This window comes from Kryptolebias marmoratus, linkage group LG8 (genome assembly GCF_001649575.2).
Source record: "Kryptolebias marmoratus isolate JLee-2015 linkage group LG8, ASM164957v2, whole genome shotgun sequence".
In the NCBI taxonomy this organism is placed as follows: Eukaryota; Metazoa; Chordata; class Actinopteri; order Cyprinodontiformes; family Rivulidae; genus Kryptolebias; species Kryptolebias marmoratus.
This window is the reverse complement of record NC_051437.1, coordinates 3540405-3549174: the sequence shown is the minus strand read 5'-3', so window position 1 is coordinate 3549174 and position 8770 is coordinate 3540405. Positions and strand designations below refer to the sequence as shown.

Below are 8770 nucleotides of genomic sequence, written 5' to 3'. Positions count from 1 at the left end.
TGTCTTAGCTCATGCTTAGATATGTCTGGTTTTACTTCGGCTGTATAGCGGGCCTGGGGTACTTTTAGATAGTTCGGTACCATTAGTTTTAGCTTAGCATTGTCATGTTTTAGATTATTTAGCCTTCCTGTACACTTAGCTTAGTTACTGTACAATTAGTTATCATATTATATATAACTGGCTGTTAGCAGGCCTTCTTTTGGTACCTCTTAGTTTATTATTATTCTTGTCACTGTTAGCTAGATTATTCGTGCCTTGGTTTAGTAATATCATGTTTTAGTAGTTTAGTTATCCTGTACCTTGGTTAGCATTGTCATGTTTTAGCTTAGTTATGTTGTCATGTTCTGTAACTCTGTCTGTAATTTTGTTCTTGTGTTGTAAAGGTGCTATATAAATAAATGTACCTACCTACCGACCTACCTAGTAATTATTTCCTGTTTACTGGTTTTCAGGTTATCCCTTCTAAGAACCTTTCCGTGAGATTTCCTTCTGAGGTTATCTGCGTCATCCTCAAGCTCACCATGTTTTCCCCTGGATTGCCTCTCAAGACTGGAAACCGCTCCTCAGTGTTCTACCTGCCCACCCAGCAAAGATCTAGCTATCCCTGTTTCAAGTTCCACCAGCCTAGGCTGGTGGGTAAGAATTCAAGGTAGTGAATTCTTCCACGAACCCAAAACCTGTTCCCTTCAAAGTAAGACTGTTGCCTGCAGTCTCATGTTTCCATCCAGTCCCAGTTTCATTCTTGTTCTGTTTCCAGAGTTTCCTGATGTCCCGCAGAGCCGCAGCAGTTCAGATCCTTACTTATTAAGTTATTGCTCGTTTAGAAAGAAAAAACATCATTTATCTGATTCTTGGTTCTCACCTGAGTGTTTCTCTGCATGTGGGTCAGAAGCCTTAGCAAAGCCATGCCAAATACATATTACATATTTGTGTTAATTCTTCTCTACCATGTACAGAGTGAGTAATATAGATTTGTATTAATTTTTAAACTGGTTGATGCTTGGGTATTGTTTTAGTTCCATATTCAGTTTGTTCCATTGTTTAACTCCAGATACAGAGATACAAAATCTTTTCACAGTTGTTCGGATACTACATATTTTGAAATTCAATGTTCCCCTTAAGTTGTACCCACCATTCCTTTTAATAAAACATTTCCTGCAGAAGTTTAGGTAACAGATTATTATGGATTTTGATATTTCACTATGTCCAGCAATTTCAATAAATTAGACTTTACAAATAGATTTGTGTGTGTAAGAAAACTGTGTGTGTATAAAAAAAATTGTGGGGGGTGTGGTTTGGTCTCAAGATGGAGTAGACGTGTTTCGAGGAAGCTCCAGCTCAACTACACTATTTTTCACCCCAAACACTCTTAATAACCTCTAATATATTGACTTGCAGAGTAAAGGACAGCTCTTTAAGTAAGATGACGAAACCTAAGAATACTAAAAAAGATAAAGGCTCCGGGGACGACATTTCAGACGACCAGACGAAGCTAGCATGTGTCGGAGGAGCTAGCGGTAGCACTTCGAACCCTTCGGCAACTAACGAAGACGTCCTGGCAGCTATTAACAAGTTGAGCGGCGCGGTCGACGTGAGATTTATTGAGCTCAACAGTTCAATCTCCAACCTCAGGGCAGCACTATCTGATATTTGTGACCGTGTGGCATCCACCGAGGCCACAGCCGAATCACATGGCGGACGGATTTCGGAGCTAGAGAAGAAGTATGACGGCCTGGCTGCGCTGTGCTCCCAGCAGCAAGCTAAATTGGAGGACCTGGAGGCGCGCTCACATCGGCAGAATATTCGTATTGTGGGCATACCTGAGAAGGCGGAGAACGGGAAACCGCTTAATTTCATCATCAAGCTATTACCGCAGCTGCTGGGAGAGGACAACTTCAACAGACCAATTGAGGTGGATCGAGCGCATCGGAGTCCGACGCAGGCGAAGGATGGAAAGACGAGGACCATCATCGTCAAGCTGCACTACTTCCAGGAGAAAGAGCGAGTGCTACGGCTGGCAAGGGAGAAGGGCTCTCTCCAATATGACGGGCGCCCGGTGTTCATCTTCCCCGACCTCACCTCGACGGTAATGAAGAAGCGCCAGGCGTTCCAGGTCATCAGGGAGAAATGCAGATCCAACGGGATTCGGTACGGCTTTCGGTATCCTGCAAAGTTTGTGGTCACCGTGAACAGTAACACCGCTGTGTTCGACACTCCAGAAGATGCGGACAAATCTCTGAGACGTGAGGTAGCGGCTTGGGACTGAATTAAACTGGTGGTCCAATGTCTTTATCTCTACATCTGGACATGTGTAAGGTAAAGTTTAATTAATGGCTTATATTACGGGGTGAAATTGTTATATTCAGCTATTTTAATGCTGTTTATTGTGTTGAGTTGGGTGGTTTTGGTTGGGGTGATGGGAAGCTATGTTACTAGTTCGGCCCTTTATGGACTGCTAGGTCTGGCTTTAAATTGGGGGCTTGGAGACTCCGCCCCTGGTTCTGTTCAGGTATGTTCGGGGCTGGGTGGGATTAGACATTCGGGTGGGAGGGGTGTATTTTGCACATCTGTTTATTTTGTATATCTAAGAGGTAGCTTCATAGTCATACAACTACGAGTTAATAACCTACACACAAGTGAATGGTAACGGGCTCATATAAGTACTGCAAGGGTGGTGTTAATTTGGTCAGCTGGAATGTTCGAGGGATAAATAGTCCCCTGAAGAGAGGCAAACTGTATGCGCACCTCCGTGCTTTAAAAGCCGATATTTGTTTTCTTCAGGAAACTCACCTTAGGAAAACAGCAGCTAAGGTCCTCAGCCCCTCATGGGCTTCTCATGTATACCAGTCGAACTTCAGCACAAAAACGAGGGGGGTCGCAATATTGGTAAAGAAAAATATACCATTCGCTCATAATAAGACAATTTCAGATCCTAGAGGAAGATATGTGATCGTCTGTGGGATGCTAAACCTAATACCAGTAACGTTAATCAACGCGTATGGACCAAATTTCGACGATCCCATCTTTTTTCAGGACCTTTTTAATGCAGTGCCGGATTTGATTAGCTCTAATATGATCATTGGAGGGGACTTAAATCTAACGTTAGATCCAGTCTTAGATAGACAACGCCCTCGATCTGTTGTATTTAAAAGTGGAGAGACTCTCAAAAGCTTGTTGAACTCCCACAATTTGGTTGACATCTGGAGACTGCTAAATCCTACTGGAAGAGATTATTCATGCTTCTCTGCAGTTCATAAATCCTATTCTAGGATTGACTACTTCCTGCTGGACGCTAGACTGCTGTCATTGGTATCAGGCTGTAAATATCATAATATTCACATATCAGATCATGCACCGATATGTTTGAATCTTAAACTAGATTGCGTGAAGGGTAGAGGCAACTGGCGCCTGAACAACACGTTGCTAAAGGATAAGGAATTTTGCTCCTACATCTCGAATGAAATTAAGTTATACTTGAGCTCTAATGATACAGGAGATGTAGATGACTCGACACTTTGGGAAGCTATGAAGGCGGTCATTAGGGGACGTATTGTGTCGTACGAAGCGGCAAAAAACAAAGAGTCTAAGTTAAGGTTGAAAGAAATAGACAGCCTGCTGACCGGTCTGGACGCCTCATATAAAGTACAAAAGAGTTCAGACACGTTAAAGAGAATAACGGCTTTGCGATATGAATACAACTCTGTTGTATCGAGAGATGTATCTAGATTGTTGACACAGGTTAAACAAAGATGGTTTGAGCTGGGCAACAAGCCACATAAATTACTAGCTCGGCAGCTTAAGCAGTTGCAGGCCTCGAGAGCAATACATCGCATCAAGCTTGAGGACGGGACTCTTATCACGGACCCGGATAAAATTAACGACAGCTTTGCAGCCTTCTACGCTAATGTCTATCAATCGCAGGGAAATTTGGATGTTGAAAAAATGGAGAGGTTTTTCGGTGATCTAAACCTGCCAAGACTGCCGTCGGACTCAGCAGATGTGCTAGAAGCTCATATAACTCTGCGGGAGATTGAGTCGGTCGTCTCTGCTTTTCCTAATAATAAGGCGTCGGGACCTGACGGGTTCAGCATGGAGTTTTTCAAAACGTTCAGCCCTGCACTGTCACCTCTACTTCTGCGTATGTTAAATCACTCTAGGCAAATAGCTAAACTTCCTCCCACTTTATACAAAGCCAATATTTCGCTCATCCCGAAACCTGGCCGAGACCCGGGGTCTATATCATCCTATCGCCCAATCTCCTTGTTACCCTTAGAAACCAAAATTCTTGGGAAAATCCTCGCCAACAGACTCAGAGTGCACATAGGTTCAATCATCCACCCGGATCAGACTGGCTTTATGCCGGGCAGACACATGTTTTTAATTTACGACGCCTTTTCAATATACTATATTCGGACCATGCAGACAAGGCCTTGGTCATGTCATTAGACGCACAGCGCGCATTCGACCAAGTTGAATGGCCGTATATGATGTATGCTCTTAGTAAATTTGGCTTCGGGCCTCGATTTGTAAAATGGATTGAAATAATTTACTCACACCCAATGGCTTCTGTTATTACCAACCAAAATATTTCTAGTCCTTTTGCTATTCACAGAGGGACTCGTCAAGGTTGTCCGCTTTCTCCGTTTCTCTTCGCAATCGCTATTGAACCCCTGGCTGCCAGCATTAGGCAAGATTCACAAATATTACCTATCGAGAGGTTTGGTCATAAGCATCACATTTCGCTTTATGCCGATGACATACTTTTGTACATCTCTGACCCGCAGGTTTCGATGTCTCCCCTTTTGAAGATGATTAAAACCTTTGGCAGCTTCTCCGGATTTTCCATTAACTGGGATAAGAGTGTAGTAATGCCCCTCTCATCCGGAGATGATCTGACCTTTTTGCGGGGTACGTCATTTCAGATAACCTATAACACCTTCACATATTTGGGGGTGACGATAACGAAGAGACCGGAGGATCTCTTACAACTGAACTGGCAGAATAAAATTATGCAACTTAAGCAGAATATTGATTTTTGGAAGACTCTCCCTCTATCTATGGTCGGTAGAATTAATGCAATTAAAATGGTGGTGTTGCCACGGTTTCTTCATCTATTCCTCTCTGTTCCATGTTTTATAGGTGTGTCATACTTCAAACAATTAGACTCCATCATCATTCCCTTTATTTGGGGGTATAGGAATGTTAGAATCTCCAAATAACACCTATGCAAACCAAAAGCGATAGGTGGATTTTCATTGCCAGATTTCAAATTATATTATTGGGCTTCTCACCTATCCATTATAGCATGGTGGAAGAAAGGCCCACACCAGCCTCACAATCTTTGCCCTACCTGGCTAGCCCTGGAACAACAACATTGTCACAATACGTCCCTAGCTGCTCTCCTTAACAGCCCTATTAAAATAAAAAAAAACGCTTTACAATAATTGGGTTATTGGCAACACTATAAGAATTTGGAAGCAGATACAAAGCTATATAAAAGCCCCGACAGTCTACTTTGATGCTCCCATTTGTGAAAACCATTCTTTTATTCCGGGTCTCAGTGACGCCGGTTTCCAACTGTGGAGAATGAAGGGTATCTGTGTGATAGGGGATCTATATGTTGATGGCACTCTTGCGTCCTTTGCTCAGTTGTGTTCTGTATATGATGTTCCACGGTCAGGGTTCTTTCGTTTTCTGCAGATTAGGGACTATGTTAGTAAAAACATATCAAACTTTAGAACTCTTGTCAGGCACGAGACTCTGGAGGCAATAAACAAATTTGATCCGAGTAATCGCGGGGCAGTGTCTTATTTTTATAGGATTCTCACTAACGCACCGATAGACCTAACTAGAATCAAGAAAGCATGGGAGGACGAGATGGGACAGCAGATACCTGATGGTGTGTGGGAGGAAAGTTTGAAGAGTATACACGGCTGTTCAGTTAATGCTAGCCACAATCTTATACAATTCAAAACTTTACATAGACTTTATTATTCGAGAGAAAAATTAAGCACTTTTTATCCAAATGAGTCACCAATATGTAACCGGTGTAAAGCTGCAACGGGCAATTTGCTCCACTCCTTTTGGTCATGTGTACAGCTTCATACATTTTGGAAGAACATTTTTTATTTCTTTTCCACTGCTTTTGGAAAACAATGGGATCCAGATCCTCTTGTTGCAATTCTCGGAGCCCCTGGGGTTTTGCCCTTGGCCAATAAATATGAGAAAGTTGCCTTTTTGTTCGGTATGGTGATCGCTAAGAGGTTGATCTTGAAGGTTTGGAAGAAGGACTTTGTACCCACATTTGATCAATGGCTGGGAGAACTGGCAAACACACTGTGTCTGGAAAGATTGAGATATTACAACAAAGACAAAATGAATATGTTTGAGACAATGTGGGATCCTGTACTAAAATCCCTTCAATGAAGGGATTGTAGCTGGCCAAAAGATTAATGCCTGGTATGGTATGAGCCCTTGCTCCCTGGTATATTCTTGGACTGGTGTGTTTCATAATGTGGTGTATTTATCTCATGTTGCTTTGACTGTGTAACCTTTGTTATTTGATGTGCTGTTCTGTTATGTATGGTTGGGGAGGGGTATTGATGGAATTGTAGTTTGTTATATTACTAAAAATGCAAATAAAAATAAAATTAAAAAAAAAAAAAAATTGTCTTACTCAGACAGCTTTTTTTTTTCAATACTTTTAGTGGTTGTAATGTTGATTTTTATATGTATTGCCCCATACTTCTACGCAAAAATTTAGATATGGCTGAATCATTGAATAATACAAAATGTGGAGTGACTTACTATTAAGATAATATTTTGCTTTGGCTATAATTGAAATACTTCTTGATACTTTATTACAGACATTAAAAAGACATTAAATGTGAGGTTTCCAACAAATTTGATAATCAACCCTAAAAATTTAGTTTCAAGCACTCTTTCTCAGTGGCGGATGGTGATGATATTTGTAGGTTGGGCTAACAGATATATAATAAAAAGCTGCAGTTTGGATTTCAACAATAGAAACATCCAATTTTAAATAAAGAAAACCTGTTATAAATTGACATTGTTCTTTGAATATCCTTGGGTCTATCTGCTCCCAACCTCTTCACTTCCAGTTTGCCCCCCAAAGACATTAAGGAAAACGAGTAAGAAATTAAATAATTCACCTTGTTTATCTTTATCTTGCTCGCCATTGGACTTATCTCAGTCCATGATAAACCACGCCCACGTACACTCGTGCTCGAGTCACGTTATTGTACGCCCACCCTCACTGGCTAAAGCCTGAGGCCTTGGGCTGACCCTGGGCTGAACTAAATTAGCCCAAATGAGCAGCAAACCAAGGGACGGGACAAGACAGCTGTCAATCATTCTGTACCACGCAAGACAAGGGGCTGAACGGGGCTGTAAAAAGTTAGGCCTTTGGAAAGACTTGGGGATTTTCTTGGCACTGTTTGGCACCAGTTTTGTTGTAAATTCACAAAATGTGACACAATATTTTAATTTCTCTTTATTAGGTATTTTTTACATTTATATTGTAAACACCAGGGAGGGCTTAGCCCTACTAGGCCACTGATACCAGCCGTCCCTGCTCTTTCGACGTTAACACCCTCTAATTTTATACAGTCTGGGCACTTTTGTTTGTTAGTGAATATCATGAATTTTGTCTTATTCAAATTTAGTGATAACATATTCATATCAAACCAGCTTTTAATTTTAAAGAATTCTGAGGTACTACTACCAAAGAGTTGTTGTATATTCTCACCAGAAGGTAAAACATATGTATCATCAGCAAATAAAATAAGTTTTAGGATTGACAGCTTACATATGTTACTAATGTAAAAATTGAACAATTTTGGACCCAACACTGACCCCCGAGGAACACCACACACAATGTCCAGACATTCGGACCTGTCCTGAAGATCTCCCATTTTCACAAATTGTTTCATGTTCTTTAAGTAGCTTTTTGCCCACTTTAGTGCAAGCCCTCTGATGCCATATTTTTCCAATTTACTGATTAAAATGTTGTGATTTACAGTATCTAAAGCTTTTTTGAGATCTATAAATATACCTACAGCAAATCTCTTTTTATCTATAGAGTTAGTAATCACCTTAATAAGTGCAATTAGTGGATGTGATACTGACATATTGACTATTCACAAGCAATTGATGTTTAACAAACATAGTACTAATTTTATGTCCCAGGATCTTGTATTTCTTCTGCTAGACCGACAGATGCAAAAAAAAAAAAGATTGAATTTATTAACTATTTCCATCCATCCATCTTCTTCCGCTTATTCGGGGTCGGGTTGTTGAATCCCAAGGTGTTCCCAGGCCAGCTGAGAAACATAGTCCCTCCAGGGTGTCCTGGGTCTTCCTCTTGGCCTCCTCCAGGTGGGACGTGCCCGGAACACCTCACAAGGTATGTGTCCAGGGGGCATACTAATCAGATGCCCATTAACTATTTCATGCATATGTATAACCATATTATTTTCAATAAAGTACCGTATTTTCCGGAGTATAAGTCGCTCCGGAGTACAAGTCGCACCAGCCATAAAATGCATAATAAAGAAGGAAAAGACATATATAAGTCGCACTGGAGTATAAGTCGCATTTTTGGGGGAAATTTATTTGATAAAATTCAACACCAAGAACAGACATGTCATCTTGAAAGGCAATTTAAAATAAAAATAGAATAGAGGCAACAACAGGCTGAATAATTGTACGGTATGCTATGTTACACGACACATAAACAACGAACTGAGAA

At 41.0% G+C, this 8770-nt stretch overlaps 1 protein-coding gene across 2 annotated transcripts in view; it reads right to left on the bottom strand.

Moving 5' to 3' along the window:
- lama5 (laminin, alpha 5) overlaps window positions 1–8770 on the bottom strand; it is a 311767-nt gene that overhangs the window by 62698 nt on the left and 240299 nt on the right. The gene's annotated exons all lie outside the window — the stretch shown is intronic.